The sequence below is a fragment of the Chinchilla lanigera genome, unplaced genomic scaffold (assembly GCF_000276665.1).
Source record: "Chinchilla lanigera isolate Chin_1 unplaced genomic scaffold, ChiLan1.0 scaffold00120, whole genome shotgun sequence".
NCBI classification, from domain to species: Eukaryota; Metazoa; Chordata; class Mammalia; order Rodentia; family Chinchillidae; genus Chinchilla; species Chinchilla lanigera.
In genome coordinates, this window is record NW_004955521.1 from 2,575,982 (window position 1) to 2,596,477 (window position 20,496).

At 40.9% G+C, this 20,496-nt stretch overlaps 1 long non-coding RNA gene across 1 annotated transcript in view; it reads left to right on the forward strand.

Moving 5' to 3' along the window:
- Positions 1 to 491: 491 nt before the first annotated feature.
- Positions 492 to 20,496, forward strand: part of LOC106147132 — a 24,852-nt gene continuing 4,847 nt past the window's right edge. The window contains exons 1-6 of the long non-coding RNA XR_001231889.1: positions 492 to 666; positions 1,125 to 1,185; positions 5,448 to 5,591; positions 8,928 to 9,081; positions 11,947 to 12,044; positions 18,922 to 19,316. This is a non-coding gene — a long non-coding RNA (uncharacterized LOC106147132). The remainder of the gene's footprint in view (positions 667 to 1,124; positions 1,186 to 5,447; positions 5,592 to 8,927; positions 9,082 to 11,946; positions 12,045 to 18,921; positions 19,317 to 20,496) is intronic.

The following is a 20,496-nucleotide window of genomic DNA, read 5'->3' on the forward strand; positions in this document are numbered from 1 at the left end:
TTTCTCAGTAAATTATTTTTGCTCTCCAGGAGGGATTCTGGTTAAAAAATATGACATCATTTCCCAGAGTCAACCTTAAATCACAGAAGATTGAAAAGTATAAAAGATCACAATATTTTATATAAGATTCTTTAATCAAACACTGACATTATGCAAATATTTTATGGAAAATCGGCCTCTAAGTGACTGAACAATAAATAATAAGTCATATGTTGGTATGTGAATTCTAAATTAAAATCAAGTGTGTAGAAATGTCTTCATTTTAATTTTTTTGGCAATGGTTGCTTATTTGAATTTGTAAACGTCTCTACTTAGAAGAAAAGACCCTGGAGCAGGTCTTCCCCTGACTCCATTCACCAGGGCAGAAGTTTCCAGGAGAGTGATGAGGCATCGCTCCAACAGCCCCCACCTCACCTTGGAGTAAGGTTCCCAGGAGGTCAGGTTTCTCAACAGAGAGGATTTTGAAAACAAAGTTATCTCCCTCCAGGTAATTTGACAGTACATTGGATACTCTGCTAACCAGGCCCCAAACAGCCAAGTCCCAGACCAACTGGGAGTCGGAGCCCTGATCTGTGGCCATCACATGCGGCTAATTGCCTGGACTGTGTCTCCTCTCTGCAGAGGATCTGCGCGCCTCAGCTCCCATCGGCTGTGCGCTTGCCAAGCGTAAGTTGTGTTTGTCCCCATAGAAGCTGTCTTTGTTATTATACTTCTATAATTTACTTAGGATTTAAAACAAAGAGATAAAATAAAAGCAACAGAAGAAAGAGATTTGCATTTTCTCTGAGATTGGGTTTTTGTGTCATTATATTAGGTGTGGGTGAAAAAATTGTAAATGAGTGATAGGATAACATACACATTTAAGAACAATATGTTCTCAGATTGCTTCAAAAGTTTAAGTTCCTGCTCTACATAAAAGAAACCCAAACCAAAGAAATCATACAGCTGAGATAATCAAAAAAGAAATCACAAACTGGCCAGAAAGTGTTAGATTAATGTACATTTATATGCTGTAAGTTAAAAGAAAATGGTTTTTATATGGTTAAAAAAAGCAAATGTTTAAGATATGCGTGTGCCATCACTCATGGTTCCATTTTAATTACCTTTTTACTGTCACCTCACAGATGACCAACCCTGATGATCCTGAATGGGATGCAGTGTGCAGAGCTCCCGGGAGAGGACGAGGTAAGGAAGTAGACCCACGGTTCAGGAAGCTGGGTCAGTCGGAGCAAGAGTAGGAGCCTGAGCCGTGATAATGACAGGAAATTTGGAGGAGTATGTAAAGAAAAATGGAAGAGGAGACAGCTCCCCGAGTGAGTCCGGCAAACAAGTCTGCATGGAAGTGGGAGTGGGAGGAGCACTTTGGGAACACACAGGGAGTCTAGGGAAAGAGGCTAATTTAATGAAGGGACGGAAACTTGGGATTTTGGTTTATCAACTGTAGACTAAAAGAAACAACTGGGTAAAGACACCTTGAGGCTGTTAGGAAGTACTTCAACTCTAAGCCTGCAACTTAGGAGAGAATTAGATGATGGAAATACACGTTTCAAAGCAGCAGCCTAGACAGTAGCAATTAAAACCCTGAGGATGGAAGAAATCTAGAGGAAATCAAGAGAGAAGTAACCAAAGGGGGAAAAATTTTTGTTTGAGTGCAAAAGGTTTAAGAAGACCCACAAAGGTGGAAGAAGCATCTAGTAAGTAAAGATGGGAGTCACAGTAGCCTGAGGTCTTGGAAGCCCAGGGAACAGAGAGCTGGGGAAGTAACAGGTAGTCAGGGACACAGGCTTCAGGGAAATGTCCTTTAATCTGTTCCTCACCAGGCTCCAGCCAAGGAAATGCACTCATTACAAAGATGAGGGAATCGCCAGATCTGCCAGTGCTAAGGCCAGGGTGGGAAGGGACAGGAAGGGCAGCAGGAACTCAGGAAGCTGATGGTGACGAGGAAGGAAGCACTCACGCCTTTGAAGGTGAAAGGTTCGACTGTGACCCTTTAGGCCAGGGTAACGAAAGCCTGAGATGACCACATTCATGAGAGAGGGAAGGGAGTGCTAAAGACGGAGTGGATAAGATGGAACGAAAGAGGGTGAGGACACCAAGGGGTCAGAGAAGCGAGAGAACAAGAGGGAGCGAACTTGGCGACAAGGAAATAACCTTCTGTGTTAGTCAGCTTTCCATCAAAGACAAAATATATGAGATAAACTGAAAGGAAGACAGGCTTGACTTGGCTCCTGGTCTCAGAGGCTTTAGTGCATGGTGCCTTGGTGCATTGCTTTGAGCCTCTGCAAGTCATTAACGCTTGGTAGGGGTGTGTGGTGGAGGAAGTTGCTCAGTTCACAGTGGCTGAGAATCAAATAAAGAGAGAGAGAGAGAGAGAGAGAGAGGGGTCAGCGTCCCAATACAGCCTTTAAGGGCAGGACCCAATGACCTACCTCCCCACCACTAGGCTCCACATTAGTTTCCCCCACCTTCCCACAGCACCATGTGCTAGGACCAAAGCATTAATACATGGGCCTTCAGGGGGCATCCCAGGTCCAAAGTATAGCAACTCCTTCCTAAAGATAGGAATGAGGAAAGAGAGAATTGTTCATGTCCACTAGCTTCCATTTGCTTACTGAAATCTTCTCACACCATGGCCAAATCAATGTTAGGTGAATAAAAGTGTCAAATGTTATCTGTTACCTGTGATTATTAAGGTCAGGGTTGGAGACTGAATGGATGCATGATGTTAGCAAGTGAACCACTGATTAGGACATGCAGTGTAATAGCACTCAATGCCACATACAGAAAACACAATAAAAATATTTGCTATTGATTTTTTTTCAAGGTGGGTAAACATTACATAGGCAATATCACTGTTATAGATAGGATCAGGAAAAGATTGAATTCAATATTCTTGGGTTTCTTTTCAGGCTTCCCGTTTGGTTGAGAAGCACAGATACCTAGGGACCCACTTTTCACGGGGACAAAATTGTTGATGCATGGCATAGGTAATAGCACAGTCACTTTGAGAATCCATCGTACTGGATAATTTGCCCAGCTCAGCACTGACTTGAACTCTTCTGCACACAAATTTTCTTACTAATGGTTGGTATTTCTTCATGAAACCTCTCCTAGGTATTTGAGTATTTGCTTTTTGAAAAGCAAAGATTTTGTCTTGATAGGGATGACAATTTCTCTTCTTGCCAGAAACGCCACCTGACAGCCTTTCTTACCCATTCCCAGTGACTTAAAAAGTGCCAGATTTAAACACGAAGCAGTTGAAATCATGTTTTCCTTTTAGAAACACTGAACAACCACAGCGTTTGGAATCAAATGTGATAAGACTCAGCCTTTACTAGATTATTTCAATTTTATGCTAAAACATTGCAATTTTATTGAGTAAACTTGAAAGATACATTCTGTTTCTTTTGTACATGGACATTTGCCCACATCAATCTTACAGACAGGAGTAAAGAATTTGCAGGTTTGAAAGGGATGTAATGTTGCCTTGCTTCACTCTCTCCAGATATCTCGTCTCTCCCGTGAGGTCATCTTAGTCCCACATAGGCTTATTTAAATTCTGCTCATGAGGCCCCTGTAGCTTTACGAATCACCTTTAAGATGAGAACAACCCCAAGAGAGGAGATTATTGTTAACACCTTATAAATTGGTATATCAAATTAGTCAGCCTATTAGCAAGGGCATTTAGGTCCAGAACAATTAAGGACAGAAAGGCAAACAATCTAGAGTCTAGGTAGACCAAGGAGGGGTACAGATATGCGTGGCAGACAACCCGCGGTGGAGAATCCTGTGCAGTTGGCCTGGTTCAGTTCCCTGGAGCAGGTACAGAAGGCATTACACTGTCCAAAGAGGGAACCCTTTGCTTTCCTTAGCTGACCAAGGGAGCCAGAACCCTGAGGACAGGGCCCATTCCAGAACAAACATACTTATAATGTCACTAGTGACCCCTCTGTGATCTGTTCTCCCCTTTGGTAGCACCCAGCTGCAAGACACAGAGTTGTACAACACCAGGTGGGCAATTAAGCCAGATGATACTTGAAACTTCTCCTGACATCCAGATTCTTTGATGCCGTAAAATATTGCTGAAATGGGCTTAAGCTTAAGGTTTCAAAGGTTTTGTCAGATAAGACTCTCTTACAATAAATTTTTTGATTTTTAAAAGACATGTTCTAGTTAGCCTTTGAGGGATTCTGGCTCCTCCTGTGCCTCTTGATGTTATTTTGAGTTGGGAGAGGAATGGAAAAGAGAAAATAATATTTATTGAGCAACTGTTACACACTTTAAAAGTCTCTGCCTGTCTTATTTCTCTTTAATAGCCACTTTGGCTTTTTATTCACATTTCACAGATGAGAGGCTGGATCTCAGGTTTAATAACTTCCTTTGACTTCTTGTCAGGGACATGGAATCAGAGGACATAAATTCAACATCTAAGCAGATTTCTGTTGTATTCTAAATCTCAGAGTATTATGTCCTGCCTCAGATTTTGAGTTTAAAATAAGTCCTTTTTAGGGTATCGTCAAGTCCCTCCACATTCCACAGAGGTCATAAGTTTTGAGCATCACCCATGGTCCAAGGACATTCCTGCTGCAAGTGTAGTCCCTGCTAAGAAGCTTCTATCAAACAAGGAAGTTTTTAAGCCTGTTCTATTCATAGAAAAAAATTCCATCTAATTGAAATGTGATAAATCATCAAAGAATTTGAAGTGGTAGATATTTATATACAGTTCTGTTTGTTTTATAAGTTAAAGAAAAGATTCAAAAGCAAAAATGTAAAGAGGTCCTTAAGAAAAGAGTGTGGTACTCGAACAAATTCCCTGTATGATTAATGTTGCATATACAAATAGAATCCTTGAAAAAAAATAATGACTCTGGAATAATTAAAAAAATCCTCTGCATATCAAAGCTTTATTAACTTTGGTGTTTAATTTAAATCTTTACCAAAGTAATAGATTCCCTTGAAATATAGTAATAGACTTGTTACCAATTATATGATCATTTTTTAAAAATCTTATTGTCTGATACAGAGCAAACTAACAAAGTAGGCCATGCATGTGTTCAAATTAGAGTAAAAGGGAAAAAACAAGATTGCACCACGCACAATTTGAAATCATGTCTAAGTAATATAAAGGAAAAAAAACAGATGCTCACGAAACTAGTGGACTATTTTCTCCACAAAGTTTGAATCCTACAAGCACACATCTCCAAATGCACAATTCTATGTTCCTACAAGAAGAAACAAATGGAAATGAACTAAGGGTTAGTTAAGGTTTTAACTACTCTCCCATAAAAATTGCTAGGAGTAGCCAGTCTCTGACCTTGCTTTTTTTTTTTTTTTTTTGGTTTTTTTTCTCTGGTACCGGGAACCGAACTCACAACCTTGCGCTTGCCAGGCAGGCGCTTTTGCCGCCGAGCTAAATCCCCAGCCCCTGACCTTGCTTTTGTTTGCAGATAATAATCCTGCTCTGGAACCACACAGAAGCCATCAGCCCTGTGGCCTCCAGCTGTGACGTCATCCCAGACCACCAAATGTGATCGAGCTCTACTTAACCTTCTAATAATAAATTTTGTATGCTGAATTTGTAGATTTAGAAGGTGAGAAAGTACAGAATCTGTCCAGTTTCTGTGGACTTTGTAGATATCCAAACTAAAAAACAGGGGCACTTCGCTCCAAGAGCTGCTGATCCTCTTTAGGCATTAACAGATCTTTTCTGCACAAGCTGGTTCCAGATGAATCCTATAGTTGGGAAACTCACACCAAATATTTACAAATTCTGAACATACTTCAAATTAACTGCTGCTGTTCTATAGCAGTTTTTGACTTAGTATCTTGGGAAATTCTTTTCCATGGATATATATCTGATTTTATAATAGACATCAACAGGGAAATGGGATTTGCTTTGCAGAAATTCACTTTATAGCCAAATGTGCTAGCATGCATCTATTTCATAGAAGTGAAAGATGAATTTATTTATGTTCCTATCTGTCATCTCACTCTCTCTCTGTCTACCTCTCTGGGGCTTCTTTCTTGCAAAATCTGACAGGAAACAATTGACTCAGAGGAGAACGTGGTTAATTCAACAAATACAATAGGCCTTGTTTAAGAGAGCTCAGCATCACATTTATAACCATGGCACAGATCTCTCTAAATAGATTGCATTGTGTGATGCCTCCCCATCCCAACCCTCTTTCTCCCCAAAATAAAGCTAACTAATGAAGAAAATATCATGCTCATTGTGTTATGCTTATTTACAGACTATGAAATAGAGATTTGGCCATTGTATTTGTTTCCAAGATCACAAAGTTAGTAAGTGTAGCAATAACTTTAAAGCCAAGATTCTTTCCTGCCTTTTAACCTTAAATCCCACTTTTTCCACCCTCTAGCCACACTGTCGTTCTTGTTCCATTTAACAACATATTGATAAATCTTCTTCTTACACATAGGTTTCTTTTCCTTTCTGTTGAATTTCCTTGTTTGCTTCTACATGCAAAAATACCTCAGTGAACACTAAATTCTCAAAACCAAATTACCTTTTCTTTGTGTCTAAATTCTCTGATTAAAAATAAAACGCTGACCAAGGCTGATTTCAGGTCAAAGGAGGCTTTGAGCAAAATTGCAAAGTTGAAACTATGTGAGCGGTGGGAAGAGGCAGAGAGAAATAAGGACCAAACAGTCCAGATCTGTATGTAGGACTCACAACACTTCCTTTTTTTTTTGGTTTTTGGTTTTTCTCCGGTACCGGGAACCGAACTCACGACCTTGCGCTTGCCAGGCAGGCACTTTTGCCGCTGAGCTAAATCCCCAGCCCCAACACTTCTTAAAAGACAGGAAGACCTGAAGTACCAGTCATTCATTTGAGCCTCAGATTATTCACTTTCCTAACTAATCAATAATTGTTATAATTAAAATTGATAACTGCTAATAACATGACAGAGGGCTGCTGCCAGAATACTGATTGTGTCTTTGGCTTGGAAAGATAGGCAGCAACGTGGAACACTTATTTTCCAATTTGCTTTTAGCTGTGTGCAAATTGCTTTAGCTGTATCCAGCTGATTTAGACCTTGCCTGAAGGTGCACTAGATTAATTGGGAGCCACACATTCATTGCTTACAGAATGGACTCTGTAATTGGTGAAATTTGTTAGTGCCAGTTATAAAATAACTATATAGTTCTGCTTTTAGCTGTCCTTTCATTACTCTTTCCCTAAGAGGGGAGGGGAGACAATTAGAACCCACCTAAAGATTAAGATAGGTGCTTTTACATAAGGACTCAAAGGAATGTGTCTACAGTCAATATTTTATACAAACAAACGCTAGTGTGAATATGCTATTGATTTTTTCAAAAACTGAAAAAGTGCTTGAGCACATATGAGAATTTTTTCCTTCTTTGTTTTACTGAATCTTAGATAAGAGAGCCCCCTTTGCTGGCACTACAGGCAGATTCTTCAAAATGATTCTTTACTCTCTCGCCTGACTTTGTTGGGTTATATAGAACAAGCACTCCTTCTTACCTAGTGCAAATGAAGGAAATAAGAACAATTCAGAGACCACAGTTGGGTCCTAGAGTTCATCTTGTTTCTTCTGCTCTCCTCTTGGGGCCAGGGTACAAGGAGCCATCACACTGCCTACTTAAAATATCAGATGATGTTCAATAAATACGAAAGCCATTTCCGGCAGGAAGGCATTTCAGGAACAGGAACAGGTAGGCCAACACAACAACAACAACAGTAACGAAAAAGGTGTAATTATAGGTTAGGAAAACACTGATATCTGTTTTCTTAGCTCTCAAAAAGCATATTATGTCAACAGACTTAAATACAGAAGATGGCCAATTATATCTCTTCAACATTTCTTGGTATACAGTGCGGCAGTCAAATTGTACAGAGGCTATTGTCACCCACATTAGAAAACCATATGTCATAGAGTGAAGATACAGCCAAGACTCTGTCACTCAAGTGACAAAAGCCCCAACTTGAAGTCATCTTGGTAAACAAATACACAAAGAAAGAAGTGGGGAAGGTGCTGCTCATGCTTCAGATAACGGAGAAAAGACAGAGGGGGACACACGAGGTGTCACTGGGCTCAGGGCCTCAAAAGTATCATGTCGATCTCTAGTTATTTCTTGGCTCAATTTTATTTCCCACTGGCTTCCCTTCCAGAAAAGCTCTCGTCTTATTTGGAGACCCATAGTTCGATTACATCTGTTCACAAACTCTACTGAAAAGAAGTTTCTTTTTTCCAAAGAGTTCAGCAAAATCCCAAACTTAAGAACCACAGGCCAGTGCTAAGTCACTCGCCCACTCCTGAAGCAGTACTAAGCCCAGGAGAGTGGGTTGTCCTTCGCATCCACACTGAGCCCTGGGCTTCTCCTAGAGAGGGGTTGGGCTTGTGTGCCCTATCTACACCACTGCACAAGAGCAAAGGAGGGAAGTAAGTCCCCAAAGCAGCCCTGAGGTAACTACCAAGGGAAGAGGAAATGCATGCTCAGGAGAGATAACCACAAATGACCACAACATTGCTAAAAACCGAATTGTAGTAAACTGTTAGAATCTTTAGTAACACTTCTCAAACTTTCACACATTGGTATCTTTGGAATCCAATTAAACCTAAACATCTTTTGCTCCATAAAAATGCCACGTGACCAAGTCATTCCAAATGTTTCCTATTTCACAAGAGTTCGTGCACCCTTAGGATCCAAGCAATAACACAGAAAGGAGAAAATCTTTCTGAAATAAAAAATAGTCTTAAAAGTATTCCATCTCATTTCTTAGTAGAACAATTATAGGCTTTCTTTGCCTTCTGTCTCTTTGTTCATTCTCAGTAATTCTGATTACAGAGAATTCCTCTTATATAGTTATTGGTTATACTTACTGTGGATGAATAAATTGAAAATTCAAACTGTGACAAATGACTGCTTTGTCCAAATGACAGATTGTCAAGAACCAACCTTTCAATCGGATGACTAACCGTGGTCACAAGAGCGACGTCTGTTTTTTATTTGGCACAAGAAAATGAGTATTCTGACATATGGTTATGTACTGGGTCTAATTTCATGTCTTCAGCATGAAGACATAGTCCACCAAAAGTAAGTTTTCTTTGAAATTTTTACTTCTTATAGGACTATGGGTGATTACTAAGGAAGAGAAGTGCTACATAATAAGGCACCTTCTTTTATGGTTATGATCAGAAGGAGAAATTATTTGAAGATTAAAGTCACTGCTCAAAACAAAGTACTTCAGAACATGTGCCTTGGAAATGTTTATTTGAATACTTGAGATAGTTCATATAATTTTTAATTAAATGTTAACTGCATAGGAGAGTTAAAAATACTTAGACCAAAAGAGTTTGCACAGCACAGATACCATATTGAAGTAAAATGCCTATAAGGCAGAAAGAGAAAGACTCTCAAGTTATAAAACTTAGAAACTTACCTTGCCTGACTTCCCACTCTAAATGAAAACATCCTATAAATAAGAAGTCCAGGAAAATCTAACTTAGTCAATCATGTATAACATAATTAGCACAATGCTTTTCTCTTTTTTTTTCTTAATGTAAAGCATCAGAATTTAAGAGAGATATTTTAAAACACACATACACACCAGACAAATATTACTCTGAATGAATGGAATGAAATCTGCAATCACAAAATTTACTGTGATTAAAAAAATAAGCCCAGCATGGTGGTGCACACCTGTGATCCCAGCTACTTGAGAGACTGAGACAGGAGGATCAAAAGTTTGACATTAGCCTGAGAGACTAGAGAAATCCTGTTACAAAATCATTAATTAATTGGCTAATTAATTTTTAAAAATTTTATTAATTGGAGTTATAACTCAGTGCAAGACCCTGGGTTCAATCCCCAGTATCTCAAATAATAATAAGCCAATTACTCTACCTTCATAAAGGAAGATTGCAAGATTAAAATATAAGAACACAGAGAGACCAAATGCGCAGGGAGTATAATACATTGCTAGCAGAACTTAGAAAATAAATATATGAAAAATGAATTATTTTCAAATGGAACAATGAATTGTTCATTGTTAGAACAATGAATTATTTTCAAATGGAAAAAATGAAAGGGAAAACAGAATGTCAGGAAACCTAAAAAAGGAATGAGGAAGATAGGAATCAAATAAGTTAACAAAATAAGATAGAAATAAAGAAAAACTTTAAAAATCTACAGAAAAAAATAGTTATAGGGCTGGAGATAGCTTAACGGTAGATCACTTGCATAGCATGTGCAAGGCCTTAGGTTCAACCCCCAGCACAAGAAAAAAAAAGAAAAAATAGTTATAAAAAACAAAAATTATTCAACTGATAAAATTATCAAAAGATATCCAATGTATACATGATTGGAATCCCCAAAGAAGATAAAACAAAGCAAGTATTTATAAGTGATCGGTGCTTAACTTCCTGAAATAAAGGAACAACTGTATCTACATATTCAAAAGGGAGATCAATTGTCTGGAAATATTAAATCAGAAAAAACAACAGTGAGACAAAATTTAATGAAGTTATGAAAATTTTATATTTTTTCATATTTTACCTTTTTTATTTAATGGAAAACTGTTTCACAATTTTTTAAGTCCATTTTGTTATTCTATGAAGTACTTCTAGGTGTAAATACAAGTTTCGTTATAGTATATACATTCATTGTATTACTAAAAAGCAACTCAGCCAACAAAGCCTTGCAGAATTGAAGACAAGATTTTCCTAAGCCTTGGTAATTAACAAATATCCAAATAGCACTTTCTTTACGTTCATAAGTGTTGCATTGATTCATTTATGCATGAATTCAGTACTGGGGATTGAACCTAGGACCTTCACATTAGGTTACATCCCCAGTCTTTTGTAAATTTTGAGGTAGGGCCTTGCTAAGTTACTTAGGCTAGGCATGAAATTGTGATCTTCCTGTCTCAGCCTCCCAAAGTGGTAGGAATATAGGTGTATACAATCTTGCTCAGCTATGAACGTTCTTATTTAATGTCCAAAGTCATGAGATTTCCTTTCCTTAAATATCTGGACAAAAATAGCCCTACCAGTGTTATAAGGGCGCTATAACCAACAGCAAATAGCATTTTTAGAAAAAACTCACTAACACATGAGCTAATTTGGGGGTCGGTAGTTTGAGGGCTGGAGACGTAGCTCAGTGGTTGAGTGCTTGCTGGCCTGCAGGAACCCTTGGGTTCCATGCTTAACATAACAAAAAAGAAAAAAGGGAGCCAGATGTGTAATCATATCTATTGAAGAGGCTGAGGGAGGAGGATCACAAGTTCAAAACTAGCTGGGCAATTTCATAAGACCTTCTCTCAAAATTTTTTTGAAAAATGCAGTTTTTAGTCATTATACAAATGCTCCGTCTTAGACTGATTTCCCTTAACTTTTAAACAGAACACATTTATTGAGCACTTTATATTTGCAGATTTTGTAAAAATTCTTGATGTTTCAGAAAAAGTATAAATATGAGGTCATAGTATTATATTTGACATAATGGCTCTGCATTGATACAAATTTTATTAACTTTAAATTTTAGAAAGCAAAATTATTTGATTATATGATTTTAAACAGTTTCTTGAATTAAGCCTGTTTTAAATGGGATTTAATTTTTATGTTAAATTAGTGGTTTTTTGGTGGGGTTTTTTTTTTTTTTTTTTTTGCTTGTTTGCCTTCAGTGGTAGTGGTAGTGTGGATGGGACCCATGGCCTTCACACTGAGCTACATCCTGGCCCTTGTTTTTTCTTTACTTTGAGCCAGGGTCTTAGTAAGTCACTAACTTGTTCCAGCTAGCCTTGAACTTGCCACCCTTCTGCCTCAGCCTCCCAGAGTGATTAGATTACAGGCATAGCCATCAAGCCCAGCTAGGTGTGGCCTGAAGACTTTTAAACAATTTGATGTCCCTAGTTTATAGTGGAATAGTAGTTTCTATAAAGAAGACATTTCTATCTTTCAGGAACCAGATTTTATTATGATACAGAAGGAAAACGTCCTCTTAGCAACGAAGTAGAAATGGAATCAGAGGAGCAGACTGCGGAAAGGAAAAGGAAGATGGTAAGTGGGGAGGCCAGTAGTTGCTCTATGCTCAGTTAGACTGAGGGCGGCCGACGAGCCATGAGGATTTCTATTTGGCTTTATCGTTACCATTTAAGTAAATTCCACTGATCTTTTGTATTTTACTGGTGTTCGCTAGACATTTCAGAATGTATGACACTTTGGAAGTAATTTTATTAACATTTTTGAAGTTGGAAACTATTACTAAATCTTAATACCACAGTTACTATTCATAATGTCTCTCATTAGCTGAATGTACCCTTTTCTCTTCAAGATTTGATGTAAAATAAAAACAACTTTAAGCCTTATAATAGCATCAAATAAATGGCTTATGTAAAGCCAAAGCAAAAAACACTACTGTTTGCACTTAGGCAAAAAGCAGAGAAATGACAAAACACTACTGTTTGGTAGCTACTATTTCTATGTTCTTATACTGTTATCATAAAACGTAAGATTTTTTTCATTAAAATAAGTTTAAGCAGGTCATGGTGGCACACACCTATAATCCTAGCACTTGGGAAGCTGAGGCAGAAGGACTGTCACAAGTTCAAGGCCAGCCCAGTCTACATAGTAAGATCCTATCTCAAAAAAACCACCAAACAAAAAAGAAGGTTAAAATAAAATTCACATGGCAAATTTAAGATCCTATCTCAAAAAAACCACCAAACAAAAAAGAAGGTTAAAATTTATAGCTCTCTTATTACTTATTTTGTCAGTGTAAAAATGGGACAAGAAATTTCCTCAAAAAACAATGGTAATTAGCATTTTCAGTATAGCATGGAGGCCAGTTAAAAGGTCTACTCTTCCTTGTTGATGCGAAGATGATCTTACAAAGTAGCTGAGGGCCTACGGATAGGTTTTCTTCATTGCCTTTACTTGACATGCTACGTAGCCTCCATTCTAGAAGTCTCTGCACGACACTGCACAGACTGTCACATGGCATCTTTTCAGTTGGGTCTGGGTAGTCTTCTCAGCGTGAGTCTGTTTTGTACTATGATAGTCGTCCTTCCAGTACCGTGCTGTGTCCACATCTTGGTCAGAGCCTGGGGGCCAGCAGCACTGCTCTAATTCCAAAACCAGGGCAGTACGTACAGGTACACCCCCTTGGGACATGTTAGTTGAGGTGGAGTTAGTTGGGCAGTCTTGTCAAAGAGCATGTGCAAGGTTTGATCCCGGGTCCAAGATACCTGGACCTGACAGGCAGCCAGAGTAGTCTAGAATTTATCTTGTATTACTGGAACTTAAACTCCCTGAAATAAAGTATTTGTGGTTTATTGTCACAGCCCTGATCCTAAGAGGCAAAGTGCTTAGTAAATGAGCTAAATGTACGTTGTTCAGCCACTGAGGGAACAAAGTTAGGCAAATGAAGTTTCCTTGTAGTCCAGGAAGTCTTGCCCAAGACTTGTCGAGATTTTCCACAAGTTTCAGCCCATGTCCTTCACACCAAGAAGTGTTCCATAAAAATCTAAGCTGAGGGTCTGGGGGTTTAGCTCAGTGGCACAGTGCCCGCCTGGCAAATGCAAGGTTGTGAGTTTGGTTCCCAGTACCGGAAAAAAAAATCTAAGCTGACACGTTATGCAAAAAGCACTCTGCAAAGTTGACTTTAGTAAACACTATTTTCAGTCCTCACTTGATGAGACTTTGGTGTGCTTGCTTCTCATTGTTCAGACAGGACACCCAGCAACCACAGCTTAGAGGAGACGTTTCACTTGCTCACAGTTACAGTCCCTGCTCTTGGGAGAATTTTAAAATAAAGAAATAATATTCTGGTTGGGTGTGGTGGCTCGCACCTGTAATCCCAGCATTCCTGGGCTACAGAGTAAGTTCAAAGCCATCTTGTACTACATGGAGAGACCCTTTCTCAAAGCACACACACACACACACACATACACACACACAAACAAACACAGGGAAGGGAAAGAGAAAAAGAAAAAGAAAATAATCCTGTGGACAGCTATGCAAAAAGATCAAGTCATCTACAGTGAGGTTTTTATTTTATGTATAGAAAAACATTTCATTTATAACATGACTTGAATTTTGTGTTAGATACAAAAGTACCACTCTAGCTTCAAAAATATAGATAAATTAATCTGTGTTGTTCCTCCATGCTTTGATAATTTAACTAAAGATCTAACCCACCTGGGGTTTATTTTGTTGTAGAGAATTATATAGGACTCTAGGTCGGTTTCCATTTGGCTGTCCAGTGTGGCGAGGTGTACTGAGAGCAGTAACACCATGTTTGTTGCTCAAGCAGTGTTTTATACAAATAAAGATACAGCTACTCTCATGTTTTGTGGACTCACTCCACTTCTCAGAAATATTAATAGTACATTCCAATTATTTCATAACTTGTCTGATTTTTTCTTTAAGGAATATATCCCATAACCTGAAAATAAAACACAATTATGAGTTCTGTATGATAGGAACATGCGGAAGGAACAACCTCCCAAATTGCTATTAACAGGAGAGACAAAAAGTGAAAATAATCATATTCCATCAAAACATCTTTAAATGATTTTTTCACTGAAGTTTTTAAATTAGCTTTCAGGATTATTTCCCAGGTAAAATTGCTGTGCCCTTTTACCTCATGAGCAAATGCTACAATATATTTTTCAAAATACCAAATATGTCAGGATTCTGTCCAAGTTAAGTCATGGAAATGTTGGTAATATATCAATAATAGTAACAGATAATTGAAAATTCTATGCAAGTGGACGAAGAAAAATATACTTGTATAAGGAATAAAGTAGATACAGTATCTCGGAGGGTAAGTAAAGCTCACTATAAAGACTGATTGGTCAGAAGTAACAGCACCTCTGTATCTCAGAGGTGCTCATTTATCTCCTCCCACATTGCAAAAGTTCCCCATTAAAATGTGTTCCAGAGCTGGTGGTACCTGTTCTCTAAGCTGACCTGTGCGCTCTGTGCCCAGCCTCATTCCTCGGAGCCTGGGGTGGCCATCCTATTTCATGCTTTTTTTGTCCTCTGGCCAGCAGGATACAACTGAAGTGGGTGGCAGGCAAACAAGCAAATTGCTATCCATTCCCCACCCACCGTCCTTCCAGTCCACATTCTGCACCTTTTACATCACACTACGAAAATCCTGCTGTCACCTACTTCGATGTGGTTTCCTACCTCATGCCTGTCTTAAAGTCTTCCACACTTGTGCTATGGGCTCAGCTATATAGGCAGCTCCTTCAGGCCCTTCAACATGAAAGTAAAGTCCTTAGAAGAACTTGCAAGATCCTAATAAATATGCCACTTTCCCCACCTAAACACACATACAACTCCGGGTTGTCAGGCAATAAGCATTTTGTGAATTAAGAGTATTCAATGAGAAAACAAATGAGATTGATGTAAATCATCAGGTGTATTAAGCAAGATGATTAAATTATTTACCTAGGAGATATGTCAGATAAAGTAAGTAGAGCATGCATGCATGAATCCAGATAGAACAGAATGAAAGACCCAAGGAAACACTAAATATTCATGATATACTAAATATGCAAGAACACAGGAAGCACTGAATAGTCATTATATGCTAAATATACATGAGGACATGAAGCACTCATTATTCACAAGGTCTTACTTTAACCACTATTTGGCCTCAGCTATGCACACCCTTACCTGTCTCCCGTCTTGCAGATGTGAATACAACCCAAACTGCTTGTCAGGCTAACTCTGGAGCTCTCGGCGAGGCTCTGAGCAGTGCAGCAAGTGCTGTACTCCAGGCTTCGTCCATCGGCCTCACCCCTACTCTGGGCCTCATGACCACACCATCAGTGGGAAAAGCTGATGCAGTCCTGAGTAGAACATGACGCATAAACCTGTGTAGCACAGAATTCCGGGGTATGGTCTTTATCTGTTCCCAGCTTAAGTGCATGTATCCACTCCATTTCTTTGTACTTCCTTCTTACTCTATGCTTTCATTTAAATCGTTTCAATACAATGTGAGATACGTGTATCTTAAATCTATGACCTTTCTGCCCCACCACAGCAGGACAGCTCCCTCGTGTAGCTAGGGCTACCACTGCAGCAAGGTTGTACGCATGCGACACCTCAGCTAGCATCCTGCCCATCACCGGTACCCCAGCCACGCCGCTCTCCTGGCTATCTCTTACACATTTCAAATACGTTTTCTTCAAGGACTTGGCACTTACTCTTCCTGCAACCTGGAATACTTCCTCCAGGTATCTACATGACATGCTCCCTCACTTCCTTCAGGTTTCTCTTTCCTGGGCCTTTATATAAAATTTATCATTTTTAACAATCATTCTCTAATATTCAGTCACTAGCTGTCATCCTACCATTCAATTTGAACACTGTAGTTGGAGTTAACACAGATCCTACAGGCTAAGGGTTCAGACCTCCAAGAAAGTTGAACCTCCAGGTGTCAGTCACAAAGGGAGTCCCCAGCCTACCTGCACACCCACCCAGATAATTACAAATCTATGGTTTCTTGTGACCTTTGAATTCCCACTCACCCTTGCTTCTGTTCACTACATCACGAGACTGACTCACAGAACTTAGCAGAGAATTACACTTGCAATTACACATTTAATCTAAAAGATAAATCCTATGAACCCAAGTGAGAGAGACACAGGATGTATGGGCAGAGGGGTCCAGGGCCTCTTGGGCAGGCCCCTTCTCAGAAGCTTCTTGTACTTTGTTACAGACATTTTTAATTGAAATTTCTTTACACAGGAATGATTGACTGAGGACCATGAGTTACTGAACTGAAGCACCACTCCTCCCCTCCACGAATCATGTAGCTGGTTCCTTTGGGGACCAGTCCCCCACCTGATGCTATCTGGGGCCTTCCAAGAGTCACCTCAGAAACATAATTCCAGGTGTAGTTCAAAGATACTCATTATAGGGGCTGGGGATTTAGCTCAGCAGCACAGTGCCTGCCTGGCAAGCACAAGGTTGTGAGTTTGATTCCCGGTACTGGAAAACAACAACAACAACAAAAAAAAAAACAAATACAAAGACACTCATTATGAATAGCCAAACCTTCCAAAGATTGTGGGTGAGGCAGATTTTAAAAGGAGATGAGCCAGCGGTGTTCTTCCCAAATCCTTGTGTAACGTTCACTTGCTGTTTGAACACATTTACAGAGGGTCTGTTATAGGCTCAACACTACTCTGGGTGCTAGAGGTAACAGTAAAGAGGCCAATTCCCTTCCCTTACCAAGCTTACACACTAACGAGAGGAGAAAACCATAAATAATTACACAAATATATAACATGTCAGATTATTATCGACAACTGAGTCAGGTAAAAATACTATCGGCAGTCAGATAGGGCTGGGCCCTCAAGAGGGTCAGGGCAGAGATGAAAACTCTTTACAACTGTGGTTCAAAGCACATCTGTAGGAGGCCAGGCCTCAAGATAAAGATGAGATGACCAGGCCCAAGATAAGTGGTAACACCTGGTCTACTGAAGTCTAGATAGACATCAGTCACCTCCATGGGTGACCAAGACTCTCGGACTCACTGCCTCCTAAGAAGTTCTTTGTTCTTTCCATGTGCATTGCTATGCGACCTGCTTCCCTACCAAATCAATACTGCTTAAGTGGCTACAATCCTATTGGTTGATTATAGCTGTAACCCATGTCGTACCCCTGTGGTTGTGCTCCGTAAAACCTTCCCTGAGAAATGGGGTCCTCAGCAACCCACTCAGGGCCCCTCCTGACTCTCAGGAGCTGTGTTTCTCCCCCTCAGTAAATATTTTCTACTCTTAACCTCCATTGTGCCTAGAATTCATTCTTCAATTTTGGGAAATACAAACTCAGTGTATCAGACATCCAGCAGGTTGGGAATTATGTTTCCCTTATACTGTTTGATCCATTTGGAAGGCCCATATCATACTCCTGATAGCATTTCCTATATCACAATGGTAGTAAATAATACAGAGAGAAGTAGGACAAAGAGGATAAGAAATACTTAGAAGGGGAAACTTCCATTTTTTGCTATAATAAAAACGTATATTTGGTCTTTTCCCTATCCTGCTCAATTTTTGACACTGAACTCCTAAAACACTTGGCCCAGCTGCATCTGGTTATGCCAAGGACAGAAGTCCATGGCATTTGGCACAAGAACTCGGAATGTGAAAATCATAGCCAGTTAAATGATGGTGAAAAGATCACTAGGCTGAGCAGCAGCCCCAAGCCACATTCAGTGAAAAGAGGAGGCGAGCCCCGAGGAAGCAGATGCACAAGGAGAAGTAGAGGGAAGAGATTATGTGACACTCCAGAGAGATTTAGGATTTTTTTAAAAGACCATCGCCGTGACCTGCCAATTCCCTTTCTCTCCTCAGATATTATGAGACAGTCTTAGAAGATTTCAGTAAGCCTTCTTTGCAGCTAAGCTGGTTTGATTAGGCTTCTGTTTCTGGCCATAAATCTTCCTTGGAAAAAGGCTTTAGGTGGCTTTGGTGGAGGGCTGTCTAAGCTAAGCCAACACCAGAAATCGTCTAGCATCCTGGTCCCATTGCTCATCCCTAGCTTCCCGGTCCTCACCAAGCAAGTCCACTCTGTCATGCTGCGCCTTCCTGGCGCCTTGGCCCCAAGGAGAACCATTTCCATTTCTTTCTTGGGAATCTGCAATTTGACCTAAGGGATGTTAAACAGCACTGCCAGTCCGGGGATGTCGTGCTTAGAGAATTAGGAAGTTAGCTTGCAGAGAGAATGATGAGGCAGAGGAGGAAGAGGGGAGGACAGAGAGGCGGCCCAAGGTGCCTAATAGCCAGAAGGCCTCAGGGCCAGCCTCCTCTAAGCTTGGCTACACCTCCCACCTTTGTTCCCATGGGAACCCTGTGCCCTTCCATTAAATTTGTTTGTTTTGCTCCAATTTGAATAGGTTTTTTGTCATTTCCAGTGAGAAGAATGTGACTGGAAGGCCGGAGGTGCGCAGGTGAGTCCTGCAGAGCCCAGGCAGCTGCGGAGAGGAGTGGGCGGAGGTCAGCGATGCTCCACCTGCAGAACATCCCAATCGCACTCTGTACCAATCACCCACACTCTCCACTGCGCTACATGAAGGGAGTCCCTCTCCCTGACCCGGGAGCGTGGCTCAGTCCCCTACATCACAGCCACCTCCCCCGCCAGAGTGAGAAGGACATCCGCCAGCTCACAGCCTTCCAGGGGCTCCTCTGCCCCAGCCGGAGACTCAAGTCTGGAACATCTACAGCAGGCTGGCTGCCAAGAGGGCTAGGGACTCTAGGGGCGGTTCCTCTTCGCTTCTTACCAAGGCTTACTGAGCTTCAGACAGAAAGGGTGAGTCCCGCCAGACTCCAGGAGAGGGGTGGGAGTGGGTCACACGCTGTCCTGCCTCTGGGCACGTCTGCCACTCCTCAGCTAGGCCGGGGCCAGGCCGGGGCCTCTGCGGGCCTGCTGGAGCTGCTCAGGACTCAGCCTTGCCTTGGTCTTCAGCCCAGAGGCAGCCTGACGGGATGGAGGACAGGCTGGTCGCCTAATGGTTGTCATGGAATCCATCTTTCATTGACTGTATCTGTGTATCTTATCACTGAGGAAATGGGATGGTACCACAGACACAGGCTTCTGGGTTACTGAAGGGAGCACACCAGGGTCCCCAGTTCCTAAGCTTCACCAGAGAATCCCGAAGGAAGTGCTCAGCTCCACAGCAGATCTCAGCCAACAGAAGATCCGCAGAGTTTTGCTTTTTTCAGTTCCACAGTGATAAGAGGCTTCTCCCAACAAGAGAGGTCTGTGTCCCATCTATATGGGTTGTGAGGGCCATGTCTGGGCTCTCTGTCCCTAGGAAAACTTGACTCTCAGTAGGTACTCTGGAAGCATTTATTGAATTCTGCTCCATATAGTTTATCCACTTTCAAAATTCCTTCTTTTGAAGGAACTTGTCCCTCTCCAAGGGTTTCCAGGCACTAGGTGTGCTGGGTGGGGCAGTAGCTGACCCCTCGCCCAGACAGGGCACTTCACAGGGGACCACGGAGGTTTCCTTTTTCCCCTGGTAAGCACTGACATTCTGCTAGCGGGAATCCATTGTGAGTGGAGAGAGTGCAGCGGCAGAGTACTGCTCCCCTTGCAGCAGGAACTGTCCGGGGCTTCCTCAGCTACTCCTCTTCCAGCAATAGTGAGGCTGTTTTCTGAGTTTGGAGGAGGCGCTTTCTCAGCTTCAATCCTTCAGTAACTCTAAGTTAGTGCCTCTAAAAATAAACCGCTTTGCTCCTGCTCCTCAGGGAATCATATTTGTTCCTGATATGGTGAGCATCTCTGCTCAGCTCATGACCTAACTTGTCCCTTCTCCTTCCTACTTTTTGTATACCAGGGCCCAAGCCCAAGACATGCCTGCCTAATGTTCCAGCCCTCCCTTCTGTTCCCTCTCCATTCTTGTCAGAGTGAAAGTTACTTGTTTTGGGAAGAAGGTAGGTTTCTCTCTCTCTCTCTCTCTCTCTCTCTCTCTCTCTCTCTCTCTCTC